Source organism: Protopterus annectens, chromosome 4.part0 (genome assembly GCF_019279795.1).
Source record: "Protopterus annectens isolate FY-2018-M chromosome 4.part0, PAN1.0, whole genome shotgun sequence".
Taxonomy (NCBI): domain Eukaryota; kingdom Metazoa; phylum Chordata; order Ceratodontiformes; family Protopteridae; genus Protopterus; species Protopterus annectens.
The window spans coordinates 1,058,873,492-1,058,889,108 of NC_056733.1; the positions used below are offsets into that span (position 1 = coordinate 1,058,873,492).

General features: G+C 39.6%; 1 protein-coding gene across 2 annotated transcripts in view; it reads right to left on the bottom strand.

The window, feature by feature from the left end:
* Window positions 1-15,617, bottom strand: part of NUDCD2 (NudC domain containing 2) — a 503,130-nt gene that overhangs the window by 170,265 nt on the left and 317,248 nt on the right. The gene's annotated exons all lie outside the window — the stretch shown is intronic.

Here is a 15,617-nt window from a genome sequence, read left to right on the forward strand (position 1 = left end):
ATGTAGTAATTTGAGCACCCATCACAGTAATACCACCTTGTTTTTGCAACAGGTGCAGATTGCATTCTGTCACTATCCAGGTGGCATGTGATAACTCTGACTATAACTTGAGCACTTATGGTCAGCACCCTACAGCATTCTTTGCAGACTGACTATAAATCCCATGGATACCTCTAGGTGGATGTGGTATAACCAGTGGAGTGAGATCTACTAACACTAGTGTAGAGGCTAGCAAACCAGACAGGGAGGCATACAAAGTCACACACCAACAGACCTGGAATATCATAGTGTGCGTATTTGCACATCTAAAATGCAGTTTTATTGTCTGAATGTCTTTTGTAGTGCAATATACTGCATGAAAAACAGGCTTTACAGCTGTGGTATGTTGCACACTGTATAACATTACTATGGACTCTATGGCAGTGACTGAACCATGGCCAGGGCTGGAACTTATGGATTTTGAATGTAGCCATAAGGATGCAGAAGCTGCCAACAAAAGACAGAATATAGGACAAGAACATAGTGCTGACATTCGTCACATCAGAGCTGCACTTATAGCAGTCTTTGGCTAACATGATGAAGTAATATTTATTATACAGACTATATTCAGATTGTTTGTCCTTCATTTCAGCATACGTGATACCCATGTTTATACTGCTGTGCTTATAAATAAATGTTACACAGCAGTACATTTCATGATTGCAAAAGTTTAAAAGTAGGCACACCCTAATGATGGTTACCATGTGTACACACATGATGTACCCCAGTTGTGCATGACACCCAAAGAGCATAAATGGGACTGAACTTCAGCACAGTTGTGTATAATCACCTTTCCAGATGACAATGCAACTGAACACCTGCCATTTCATGAAGTTCCTGGCTGTACCGTGGAGGTCCATGTGTCATTATTTAGTTTTACTTCATCAAGTCAGTACCATGCTGTGTTGCTCCTGCATCAGAGACTGTAGACAAGGACCCTTCTTAAGTGGTGTCTGAAATTCTATCAGTGAGTGTTAGCTTGTTATGTGAGCCTGGTGGCCAGCCAATTACATTTAAAGACTGTAGTCCCTCATGTAGCTTAAGATTCCTGGGTCATTAGGGTGCAGCAACATCTCACACTGTGACCACATCCCCAGTAACATTAATCACAAAATGCTGAATAAGATTTGCAAAGAAGACATTAAATCATGTTAACTTCCAGCCAAAATGTTGGGCAGCAGATTTTTGTCAATGCATACAAAGTATCAGAATATCCTGCCTCCACACTTTGAAACCTGTTTACTGTTTTGCACACATATTGTCCCACAAAAACTATATAATCTGCAAATTCACCAGCAGTGTCAGCATTGCCTAGAAAATTCAATGTCATGGTAGGTCTCAGGCATTTATAACACGTGCTCTGACATATGTAAACATGAGGATGTGTGCCTGTTCATTGTCTGGCCAAAAACTTGTTATAATGTCAGAGGCTGACACTTCTGTTCCAGATGCATGTTTGTGGTGTCTGTCCTTGTTTTACATATGTGTTGTGCAGGTTGGCCCAATTACATTGCCATCATCATCATAATCATAATGTTTGCAACAGGCAGCAGTTCTGTGATGTCACCAGTGGACTAGGTGTCACACTTATCTGCAGTTGACTCCATAGCATAGCCTGCATTGTGACATCATCAACCCTATTTACATGAAGGTCATTGAGGCTGCAGCACTTAGTGACTGTGACAGACCCCACCACAAACTTAGCCAACTCAGCCACCATCCTTGAGTTTAAAATAGAAGTACTGCCACAGACACATGCTTACTCTTCAGTGCATTCATTTGTAGGAAGGAAGTGTCCATATCATAACATACAAAAGCCATAAATATCCTATGGCAAACAAAAGTGCACAACTCAATTGCCACCCCATCTGTGGATGGTCACTATGCCATGCCAGTGATTCCTACTTCCTTTCTCTTATTGAGTGTCCCCTTTTCCCACACACTGCAGCTGACAGCCAATGCATTGCAGCTGTGATCAGTCTATGTGAATGTGAATTATATACTCACAGGTGAAAGTGCTCAAGTATCATGGCCTCAGTGCCATGGACTAAGACTTTGTGCAGCTGATATACTAACATTCATTTATTAGGGGTTAATACTAACTTCACCATTATCTCAGTCTCAGTCTCCACTGTTTGTGAGGAGCCATGTGTCTCTGTTTTCTCTGGGCTTATTTATGTACATCCCTGACCTACCTACTGAAAAGGCTACAATTTCATAGCCATCTACTACATTTCCCTCTGCACCAATCAGAACCCATCATCCACCTCCTTATGATAATTACAATGCCCACTAGCACAGCACAGTAGATGTGCAAACATCAAGAACCGTATTTTCCTCATTTGAAAAGATAGTTTTCCTTTTCTTTGTTCTAGCCATAGTCCTACTGAAAAACAGTCAATACTGCCACCTGTCTTCCAAGCAACATACTTTCTGATGTAGTCACAACAGTTCTGTTGCATTTTGGGCCTTTACTGTTCACACCTTTTTAGCTATTGACAATGCCTATGTGTATTGTTTTTTTTTTTTGGGGGGGGGGGTTGGTGACCATCTTTCTCCCCTCCCTCTGCATGCTGCATACAACCTGCATATTCCCTCAGAGGTGATAGGCCTATGTCTCCCTTTGTTCATCCTAGGAATGAGAGATAGGCAGTGAAGACAGGATCTGTTATATACCAAAGATGGGTGTTTTGCACTTTAGGTCTGTGTCCCCACTGTACATATCCCATGGAGCCCCGGGGCTCAGAATTCAGTAACTGGTGAATCAGCAAAATAATACCTATCACTTCTGTGAAATAACCCACAAGACTGCCCTGTTTATTCAATACGAGGGCATTACCATGTGATGTCTGGTCTCCATCAGGGATTCTACCATGGGAATGAGTGTCCAGACATGTGCCCTACCGCATGCTCCTGAAGTGAGGTGAGCAGGCAAAGCCACATTATTCCTCCTATTCCTCCATGAAAGCTCCAGCATGAGCCCAAGACACTCCTTGAACTCAATTCACTTATGTTATAATCAGGGCTTTATTCCTGTATGCTACCACGGCTAACCATGTGCATGTGCATGTGCATTGATTAACAATAATGGACACATGTCTTTGAGACACCACAGCTTGTAATATTCTTTTTATTTTTAACAAAGGAACAGCTGTGCCACATATTCATGCAGTATGATAAATTCTGGTCTTAATATTCAACTACCACTGACATAGGTTGCTGTCCAGTCAGACTCTGAGCACCATCAATCCACACCTGGAGGATGTACCCAAGGGATCTGTGGTATATAAAATGTATCAAGTACACATTCCCACAGCACAGTTTGCTGCACCATGGAGCTCATTTCATGGCTTCTTTGCTGGTACATGTCATCAGCATTATAGTGTACATAACTTTGTTAGTGTTAGTCCTGTTACTAAGCACCTTGTATTATAAATTAAGTTGTTAATATATCTACTCTTAAATCCATTTACAGTACCTTTTCTCTCAAATTGAATATGTATTTACTACAGCATTGTAATTATAGGGATATTTAAGAAATTGAAAACACATCACAGATATGGAAAAATATTTTCTTAGAATGCAAAGTGGTGAACAGTCATGCATACCTGGCAATTGTAGTTTCAACAAGTTGGCATAAGGTAGACATCCTCTGTCACTATTAGGCTTGGTGACCAGGCCCTGGTTATACCATACCTGCATCTGAGGGGTAGCTATTAACAAGTGTTGCAGGTAATTTACTACGAGGTTGTAAAATCATACATATGCATTTGTGTTTATATCAATTTGAAACTGTTAGCCACACACCCTGCTGATATACATAGCTTTACAGTATGCAATTAGTACAACTTTGTGTTGAGATAACATAATGCATCAAAGAAAACTCAGAAACATATATGCCTGCATGTTGGTGATGGTGGATGGAAAAATGACTTTTTTTACTTCCCCAGCTATGTAGGACACAGCAAAATTAACATAGCTGAACTGGCATATAGACCCCTATAGCTGTTGCTCTCACTCTGCCTCTCTCTCTCTGTCTCTTCCATGGCTGTCATCTGGCGATTGGGTTAGCAGTGCCTCAGAAAGCACTGCAACAGCTCACACACAAAAATGACAGTCAGCAGCCAGCATCTGCATGAGAGATATGCAGAATATCCACCCCAGGATCTTGATGAGTTTACACTTTTTTATTGACACAAATGTAATTGTCTTTTTCTACCAAATACAAAAAATAAAACTCACATTCCTTGTATATACTTCACAGACAAGAGGACTGAAATGAAAATAGACACCAACATACAGACAGAAAGTGGAAGTCATATCAGAAAGATGGCAAGCAATGCAGTTTTCTGTAACGTGGCCTATGTTTTAATTCAGTTCTGATGAATACAAGAAGGAACTTGTTAGTGCCACATCTTCAGTGTGAGTCCTGATTTTCACTCACACACACACACACACACACACACACACACACACACACACACACACACACACACACACACACACACACACACACACACACAGCTACACATGGACACATACATACCTACACAAGGACACACACATACACACACACACACACACACACACACACACACACACACACACACACACACACACACACACACACACACACATACACACACACACACACACACAAGATTCTTGCAGCCAAAAAAAAAACTGAATCTTTCCTACTGAGTTTATCAGCTGGACAGCTTGAGACATTCTTTTATAGTGGTTTGCCACCTTGCAGTACAACATAAGTTGTAATTAAGGTCCGTTTAGGAAAAGAGTGCCAGCAGTAAAAGTTCTAGCAAAGGGAAAGTACAAAGCTACTTGAAATCTACTCTCCCATGCTACCAAATCTAATTCAGTAATATTGGACTATGCATGTCAAAATAGTATATATTTGTCTGTGTTACATTCTTCTACTTTCTGTAATACATTTTAGTAGTAAATTACTTACCTAAAGTCATGTGGCTTAATTAACAAGTTTATGATGCCCTTAAAGTATGGACCAGTGAAAGGATTGATGTTATGTGCTGTTTGAAAATGCGCTGAAGCTGACCAGAAACTTTATAGGTTTTTAACAGTATGGCAACTACACATGCAGTATGAGTACCATTACTGTTGATGAAGTACATGTGCAGTATGAATATCATCACTGTCGAAGTACACATGCAGTATGAGTATCATCACTGTCGATGAACTACACATGCAGTATGAGGATTATCACTGTCGATGAACTACACATGCAGTATGAGTATCATCACTGTCAATGAAGTAAACATGTAGTATGACTATCATCACTGTCAATGAACTGCACATGCAGCATGAGTATCATCAGTGTCGATAAAGTACACATGCAGCATGAGTATCATCAATGTCGATAAAGTACACATGCAGCATGAGTATCATCAGTGTCGATAAAGTACACATGCAGCATGAGTATCATCAATGTCGATAAAGTACACATGCAGTATGAGTATCATCACTGTCGAATTACACATGCAGTACGAGTATCATCACTGTTGATGAACTACACATGCAGTATGAGTATCATCACTGTCAATGAAGTAAACATGTAGTATGACTATCATCACTGTCAATGAACTGCACATGCAGTATGAGGATTATCACTGTCGATGAACTACACATGCAGTATGAGTACCATCACCGTCGATGAAGTACACATGCACTATAAGTATCATTAATGTTGATGAACTACACATGCAGTATGAGTATCGTCACCGTCGATGAAGTACATGTGCAGTATGAATATCATCACTGTCGATGAAGTATACATGCAGCATGAGTATCATCAATGTTGATAAAGTACACATGCAGTATGAGTATCATCACTGTCGAATTACACATGCAGTACGAGTATCATCACTGTTGATGAACTACACATGCAGTATGAGTATCATCACTGTCAATGAAGTAAACATGTAGTATGACTATCATCACTGTCAATGAACTGCACATGCAGTATGAGGATTATCACTGTCGATGAACTACACATGCAGTATGAGTATCATCACTGTTGATGAAGTACACATGCACTATAAGTATCATTACTGTCGATGAACTGCACATGCAGTATGAGTATCATCACCGTTGATGAAGTACACGTGCAGTATGAGTATCATCACTGTCGATGAAGTTCACATGCAGCATGAGTATCAGCACTGTCAATGAAGTACACATGCAGTATGAGTATCATCACTGTCGATGAACTACACATGCAGTACGATTATCATCACTGTTGATGAACTACACATGCAGTATGAGTATCATCACTGTCAATGAAGTAAACATGTAGTATGACTATCATCACTGTCAATGAACTACACATGCAGTATGAGTATCATTACTGTCAATGAAGTACATATACAGTATGAGTATCATCACTGTCGATGAACTACACATGCAGTATGAGTATCATCACTGTCAATGAACTACACATGCAGTATGAGTACCATCACTGTCGATGAACTACACATGCAGTATGAGTATCATCACTGTCGATGAGTACACATGCAGTATGAGTATCATCACTGTCGATGAACTACACATGCAGTTTGAGTATCATCGCTGTCGATGAACTACACATGCAGTATGAGTATCATCACTGTCGATGAACTACACATGCAGTATGAGTATCATCACCGTCGATGAACTACACATGCAGTATGAGTATCATCACTGTCCGTGAACTACACATGCAGTATGAGTATCATCACTGTTGATGAACTACACATGCAGTATGGGTATCATCACTGTCGATGAACTACACATGCAGTATGAGTATCATTACTGTCTATGAAGTACACATGCAGTATGAGTATCATCACTGTTGAAATACACATGCAGTATGAGTATCATCACTGTCTATGAAGTACACATGCAGTATGAGTATCATCACTGTTGATGAAGTACGCATGCAGTATGAGTATCATCACTGTCCATGAGCTACATATGCAGTATGAGTATCATCACTGTCCGTGAGCTACACATGCAGTATGAGTATCATCACCATCAATGAACTACACATGCAGTATGAGTATCATCACCATCAATGAACTACACATGCAGTATGAGTATCATCACTGTCCATGAACTACATATGCAGTATGAGTATCATCACTGTCCGTGAACTACACATGCAGTATGAGTATCATCACCATCAATGAACTACACATGCAGTATGAGTATCATCACTGTTGATGAAGTACACATGCAGTATGAGTAGCATCACTGTTGATGAAGTACAGACAGAAGTGCTCTATATAAAGGCCAGTGATAATACCGGTTATCATTATAATCATTGCACAACATTTCATAGCCTACTTCTGAAAATTTAGAAGATGAACTTTGTGACCCACCAGATGTCCATGACTAACGAATGATTATCTCCCCTTTACCAAAGCTTTGGTGTACTGCAAGTTAAGAAATTAGTTCATGATGCTTCCCTTTTCATTCCTTTATACAGCATCTAGTATACCATGTCCAAAAACAATTTTGCATATTCTGGTCCAGAATAATCATATTTTGTAGTTAAACATTTCACAGTAGCTTAGCCTTCTCAGATCATCTGATAATAGAAACTACATTCTGTGTGTTTGGATTATGCCTACTGAAGTATTTCATCAGAAAGTTGGAAGGTATGCAAAGCATGATACATGGGACAGGTTTTGTTTAGATTTACTATGGGTACTAATGTGCTAGCAGCTTCCGGCATACCTGCTCACTGCCACTTGCTCAAAAAAGCAAGTGCTCAGACTCTCTCAAGCTCAGTCTCATGTTTCTACATAGCCTTCCCATCACCCAACTCTATAAAACTGCATAGCCCTACCAAAACATAAAGTCTAACCTAAGATCTCCCACCCAGTTCCCAGCGTATCTTCTCACTCCTTTATCTTAGACCTACACTCTCCCTCCCTAACACCAAATTTCCTGATCACTCCCTAAATCTGAAACTTCAAATCCTGTCCCTAAGTTTAAATTCTCCATTTGTTCCCTAAACCTAAAACTCCAACCCTTCATCAGTAAACCTAAATTCTCCAGTCAAACCCTAATCCTAAAACTCCCTTCTCACCCTCTTACCCTAATACTCCCTTCCCACTCCCTAACCCTAAAATACCCCTCCTAATCCCTCAACCTAAAATAGAAGTATAGCAATGGTGGGGCAAAAGGAACAGCTGCACCATAAGGTGTTAGGACAGAGGATAGGGAAGTGTAGTTCCAATATTATTTTTATACCGGCATTTCTGAATGCTGGTACAGAAATAATTAAAGCAGTTTAACTTCAGCACTGTGTGGTAAAGGTGCTGGAAGCCAATTGCTATAAATGTAGTAATTAGCTTAATACAGTTTAAAAGTGAAGAATTATTTCTCGTTCTTTCCTTCTCTTTCTGTCTTTCTTTCTTTCTTTTTACTCTTCAAAGAGCTGAGGGGATGGAGGTGCTCCCCTTCCAAAATACTTAGTTATTTTCTTTTTACTGGATTTATTCCCCAACCAGTTGTGCTCAGTGAGTTGGTTCCCTGCTGACTTGTAACTTCATAAGTTACAGTGAACATGTACTTAACAGAACATGCTATTTTGACATAACTAGTCAGCAATAACTGCAGGTATGGAGACACCTGTATCTACACTTGTGTTCTCTGCATAATCATTTACAAGGATGTGGTGTAAATACACAGATGCTTGTATTTCAAAGGCTGCTGTTCTGAGCTTAACTTTCAAAATAGGTAATTTAGAGAAAATAAAAACTCTGAAGAAGGAATATTCCATTTTCATTTCATATAGTTAGGGAAAAGTCTTTGAGTCTTTTAAAACTGTGTGGGTGTTCCCAGTCAATGATTTCTGGAGGAGGCCAGAGAGGCTGACATACAGGGAATAGTGTGTGTGTGTGGGGGGGGGGGGCATGGCTGAGCTTCCACAGAAGTGGGGAAAAACAGAATGTCCCATTGTATACCTATACCTTGGTGTACCACGTAGTCCATCACAGGGTGGAAGATATAATCATTAGGCCATAAGTGGAAACCTTACCTGGGAAAAGGTAAATGCAAAAACCCCCTGGATGCCTTAGATTCTTTGACTGGGCCCTGCTCATTGAGTAAGCTAGAGGAGTCTTAGAAGGAGGTAACAGACCTGATGAGAATGAGGGCAAAAGAGTAGAAGATCACAAGATGATGCAAAGAGGTATAAACAGAGCTCTAAAAGCAAACTGCTACTACTATTAAAAATTATAATAAAAGATACATTTTAGTACTGACACTAATTCTGTAACAGGGTTTCTTATAAAAATGATCTTGAAAATTCTTGCCTGTATTGATATTTATTTTTCCAAGAAATAGTTTTATGTTATCTGTTTGGAAAGATACAGTCACAGTACCTATATACAAGCTTTTAATATAATTGCTTTTGAATTACAAACCCATTAGCATTTGAAAACATTGAATTTTCTGATAGGCAAATGTTTTGAATGGGTTGTTTTAAAATGCTTTCCACTAAATTATCTCTGAAACTTCTGTCATAACATGCATGGTTTTACCAGCTCAAGGCTTATCTTTATAACCTTCTGTATTTTACACTAATGTTAGTGTTAGGGTTCCTTACTAATTTCATGCATTTATGTATTCCTCACCATGGAATATAGATCTTTATGTGGGATATTAGGACTCAAAGTAACTATCCAACCAACAGAACCTTTAAAATTAGGATTAAAGATACATTACTGAAATATATGACAAATAACACATGGTGCACCATAGGGATCATTCTGTATAATATTTTGATGAAGTCTGTAAATGGCATGAATGCAGCATGGGGCTTACATTTTTGAAGATGAATTCAAACTAGGTTCTTCAGTTACGGACTACAAAATATAAAAGTTTAGATCATCCCTGCACTTGGTCTAGATAAAGTGTGCTTTCTATTAATACTAAAAAAAATTTAAAAAAAAAGAGAGAGAGAGTTCAGTTATGCATTCTGGAGAAGTGAACAGTGTTTAAGCAATGTTTATCCTTAGACTACTAATAGTACAATCACTTACAAGGAGGTAACTTACAGAGGCACCATGGACTGAAATTCACACCCAGTGCAAATGATACCATTAGAAGATGCCATGTAATAGAAACTGTTTTAAATGCTATAACATTGAGGGAGACCATGGTTGAGGTATATCCGATAAAAATATTGATAGTGTTGAGACCAATACTGACACAATACCCCACTCGGGCATCATAGATAAGCTATCCAGCTTAAATATAAACCCCTATGCCACAAGATGGGTCGCAAACTGGCTCAAAGACAGAACCCACAGAGTGAGAGTTGCTGGAGCCATGTCAGACTTGAAACCGGTCACAAGTGGCATCCCACAGAGTTCTGTCCTGGGACCACTCTTGTTCGGTATATACTTTTTCGATGTACAGGCAAACATGGGAGGACTATGACTCACCAAGTTTGCAGACGACTGCAAACTGGGCGCCATAATCAACTCTCCAGCTGACACAAACATCCTTCAAAAAGGTCTTACAGAGACAGATAACTGGTGCCAGTGCCATGGTTTAAAGCTAAATGCCAAAAAATGTATAGTCATACCCTTTGGCAAAAACAATGTGCCCACAAATTACCACATAGGCGGAAACCCATTAAGTAAAGAGAAAGTTATTAGGGACCTGGGGACCCAAGTTGATAGCAATCTCTCCTTTGAAAACCACATTGCCAAAGTGGTTAGAAAAACCTTCTACATAGCCCACCTCATCACGAAGGGTTTCACATCTAGATCAAGAGAGGTAATCGTGCCCCTTTATTCATCCCTCATCAGGCCCATCATAGAATACAATGCCCCTTTTGGAATGTACCTTACCCGACACCTGCAGCAATTAGAAAGACCCCAAAAGTATCTCACCAAGAGGATCAAGGGTCTCAAACAGATGCCATATGCTGCTCGGTTAAAAAAACTCCAGCTCTACTCAGTTGTATACCGCCTACTTCTAAGCAATCTATGCCTGACATACAAAGCTATGTCAAATCCAGAATTAATGGACATGCTCCACCTCAGTAAATCTAAATCCCTTAGAGCCACACGCTCGAGGGACTTGAACCTCAGCACAGAAATAAATAGAACTTGCTGGAGGGACAGGTTCATAACCCAGAGGCTCCCTTCGCTCTGAAATAGAATTCCAGTTCATGTGAGGCAGAGCACCTCACTGAATCTCTTCAAGAAGAATCTCGATAAGTGGATGGGGGATCGTAGGTTTGTCCCAGGGATTACTCCCATGTCACTATTAGACAGAGGCACAGTAAACTAAACCTTAAAAAGGGCACAGTATACTCAAATCAAGGGGTGGCATAAGCCATACAGAATCGGGCTAGGCTTATAATTGCCCCAGGGCAGATAGCCTAGTATGAACCTATGAACCTATGAACCTATGAACCTATAAACATTAAAAATGCTGTAAAGAAAGCACATATTTTATATGAAATGTAATCAGGGTGATCAAAGTGAAACATATGGAAAGGTCAGTATAATGACCAGTGCATTCTTTTTATATTTAGTATTTCACAGGGAATCTGATTTACATTTTTAAGATGAAAATACAAGAAGAAAGTTGTCAATATAAAGTTTAATCACAAATCATTTGGGTATGTAGATATTATGTGTCATAATTGCAGACAGCTGATAAAATTAAGACTTTTAAAACAGTGTTAGATAATATGGTAAGGGTACAAAACCCAAGCCTTAGAATCCAAGCTTTTCAATAGCCTCTTGCTGAGGCTTAGAGTTTACAATTCATCCCCAATGAAGCACTGCAGTTATACTATAGTACTACTTCTGATTAAAAGTGGTACACGATATAATGAGAATGACATTAATTTGGTTAGTTTTTGATTATAACATTTAGCACAGTAAAACATATTGGATGTCCTGAACATCTTCACCTTATAAAGTTAATCCACTGAATATGAGGAATATTTAGTAAGAATTTAAATTAAAATATTTTTAGTGCATTCATCTTTGTAGGACCACCTACAGTTGTATTAATGTCACATGCTATGTTTATATATCTAGATCAGTTTATTTATTTCACTCCATCTTCATCATTGATTAACTGAATCATCAATCATTGATGCATTCTTGATTGACAGGTATTCTCCAGTCCTCATCACTATTTTAATCAACATACTTTTCCATCATCCACATGTTTATTCACCACTAAATACCTGCAGTTACAGAATAATGTAGATATGTTGTTGCTGTTTACTAAAGCATACCTGGCCAGTCTAAGCAAGCAACAGTATCTATCAGGAAGCAGGCACATACTTTATGTTTCCCCAGGACAATTGGGATCAAGACTTACAGAATGTGTGTGCTGCTATAACAGCCCTTATCCTTATTCAAAGTGAATGGGTAATATCTGAATAAAGGATCCCTGTCCCCACATACACCAAGATGAAAAGATGGCCACATACTGTTCATTTCCTCCTCCATTGACTAGTCATCTTGACACTCACACAAATACACACACACACACACACACACACACACACACACACACACACACACACACACACACACACACACACACACACACACACACACACACACACACACTGCACTTTTTATGTTCTCCTTATTTAATACTGTACTTGAATACTGTAAACTAAACTGCACTGCTTGTACTGCATTTATCTGCCTTACTGTGCCATTAAATTATAATTTGATGCTGTTTTCACTGTTGCAAAGCTTTTTTGCTGTTTTCATTGTTTGCAAAGGAATTATTGCTACATTTCATTGTTTGCAAAGCATCTGTTCTGTTTGTTCTGTTTTCCTGCCAAGCAGTGTTTTAAATAACTGATTTGTTTGCTGTTTAAAGTATTCTTTAGTGTCTCCTTGCTGTTTTTCTGCTGTTTAAAACATTTGTAGTGTTTCCCACCTAAACGAGTGTAGCTAGTAGCTGTAGCATAGTCCAGATATAGGTTTGCTGTATCTGGGTGTGTTTGTAGTTGCTGTTGTATTCTGAGCCAATTTTCTAATCCATCTTTGATTGGAAGACGCCCTTCTGCACCCTTTTGAGATAAGTGTGCTAATTGTTACCTGTCTGGTGAAGGGTGATTGGTCAAGGGCTTGGAGCAAGCACCCTGGTCTTTTGAGTTTTTTAAGTTTTTTTTTAAGTGTTATTCTGGTATTTAAGTCCCATGTTTAGACATGCTTCTGCTAGTTTGCACATTAACCAGCACCATGCAATTGTGCACAATAGCTGGAGAGATAATTTCGATAATTGTTCCCTTTGATACAGCTGCAGTACATTAGTGTAGTCCTCATCTCTAGTACATCTCTGGTCTAAGAAGTACAGTACTGCTAGTGAGTTGTGACCTATTAAACCACCAGCCAGAAACCCCATCAGAAGTACCCATCTACAGAGCACCTCCTAAATCAGTCCTGAAAGCATCGCCTTTGTGATAACAGTTCTTCATATCTAGCATTGTGGACAGTTGGACTGCCCTCGTTTCTCTTGTCAGCCTTATTGACTTGGGTCTCCTGAAGCAGTATAGCAACTGCCTCATGTACAATAACAACCCTCTACACATAACTCACTCTAATACAGAGTGTGAGAAATGTATCTACACCAAGAATCCTGAATCTCTGCTCTCTCACACTCAAACATAAACACTGAAGAGGTTGCCAACTCACTCACCACTACTCATGCACATAATACCACTACCCATACACATAGTACGCATCCAACACATAAATCAATATACATGGAGGGTCTCTCAAAAAACTTACTGAACATCAGAGACCTCCAAAACAGAAGACTGCTACAACTAACACAGTTCCCACAGCATACAAGACACATAGCAGCACCAGTGTCTCACCTGCCAAGCCCTTAAGGCGTAACACTCAAAGAACTATTTTCTTGTCATTGGACACTCCATAGTGAGACACATGGCTGACCTACTCCCAGGTTAGATAATGAGAAAGTCACGGTCAGCTGCCTATCCAGTGTCAGGATTCATCAGATCACACATGCAGTCATGTCTCTCAGCAACAAGTACCATTATGACTCTGTCATAGCTCATGTTGCAGTGAATGGCCTAAGATGTACCTCACTGGACTATATGAAGACAGACATGAGTGAACTCTCTAAGTATGTGTCCCAGGCAGATATGTCCCTAGCTTTGAGCAGCATATTACCCTCATCTAGAATGATGCCACAGTATAAACAAAAAATGATCAGTTTCAGTAATTGGCTTAGTTTTTGGTGTCATTCAAAGGGGATCCAGTTTCTGACAGCCTGGGATGAAATGGTCAACAAACTGCACTGCTTTGCCACAGATGGTTTGCACTTGGCACCACTGGGTTTTGGCTACTGGCAAAGGCTCTTGCCTCCCCATAGTGCTTTTTTTAAACTAGTTCTCAAAAACAACATTGCCAATGCGAAAATTACCAACCATAACAAAATAAGGGTTATGCTGTTAGATACTACGATTTTAAACCAAAAACTGCACACCCTGGAAGCACTTCTATAACTGTAGTATGTAGATGTCTGTGCAAGTCACAGAAACCTGGTTCAAGGCCTCAGACAGTAACCCAGCCAAGGCTACAATGTTGTCCACACCTTCAGACTGCAAAACAAAAGTGTAAGAACCAAAGGAGGTGGTCTTTCTATCTATATTAGAGATAAATTAATCTCCCGACTAATTAGATTCGTCAACCCATGGAGTTACTCCATGTTCAGATAGCTGTGGGTAAGACCCCAATTCAAGTCATAGTTAGTTATATATCCCCATCTATGCATCATGATGCACACGAGGCCTACCTGACAAAACTTGAGTCAATACAAATATTGCCACGCACTCTGGTCATGAGGGATTTCAATTATCCCACCATCAACTGGGAAACCTACTCTAGCCCTAACTTACTAATGCAAAAGTTCCTTGACTTTGTTCACTGAAATGCCCTGGAACAAATTGCTCACACCCCAACAAGAGGAATAAACATACTTGATTTAGTCATCAATAACATGACAAACAGATGTACCACCACAACTGTTGGACCCTCATTAGTTAAAACTGACTACAAATCAGTTGCCTTCAAACTGGCACTAACACCAGAACTCACAAAGGTTGAAGTTAGACTTAAAAACTGCACCAAAGCAACCTTTACCCTCCTAGGTGAAGGTATAAATGCATTTTAAGTTCCACCCCCCCCCACCCAGAAGTGGAAACTACACCAAAGCTTACATTAAAGCCCTGTACAATCACTTGTATAACTGTATAGACTAGGCTGGTCCAGAGAGAATCAAAGCTGCCCTGGTGGACATGCAGCATAGACAAACTTTACAGCAAATGCAAAATGTTGCTGTCTAAGAAAATTAAGGTGAGGCCCCAACAATGGAAAAACACCCTTGTCACCCTCAACAAGCAACTAAGACAACATGTCAAATCCTCTAAGGGTAACTTTGAGAAATACAAAGCAATTACACCCAAGGATAATCAGAAGGCCTTTTACTGCTATGTACATAGCTTAAAATGTAGGACCCAAGCAGGTGCCAAACTA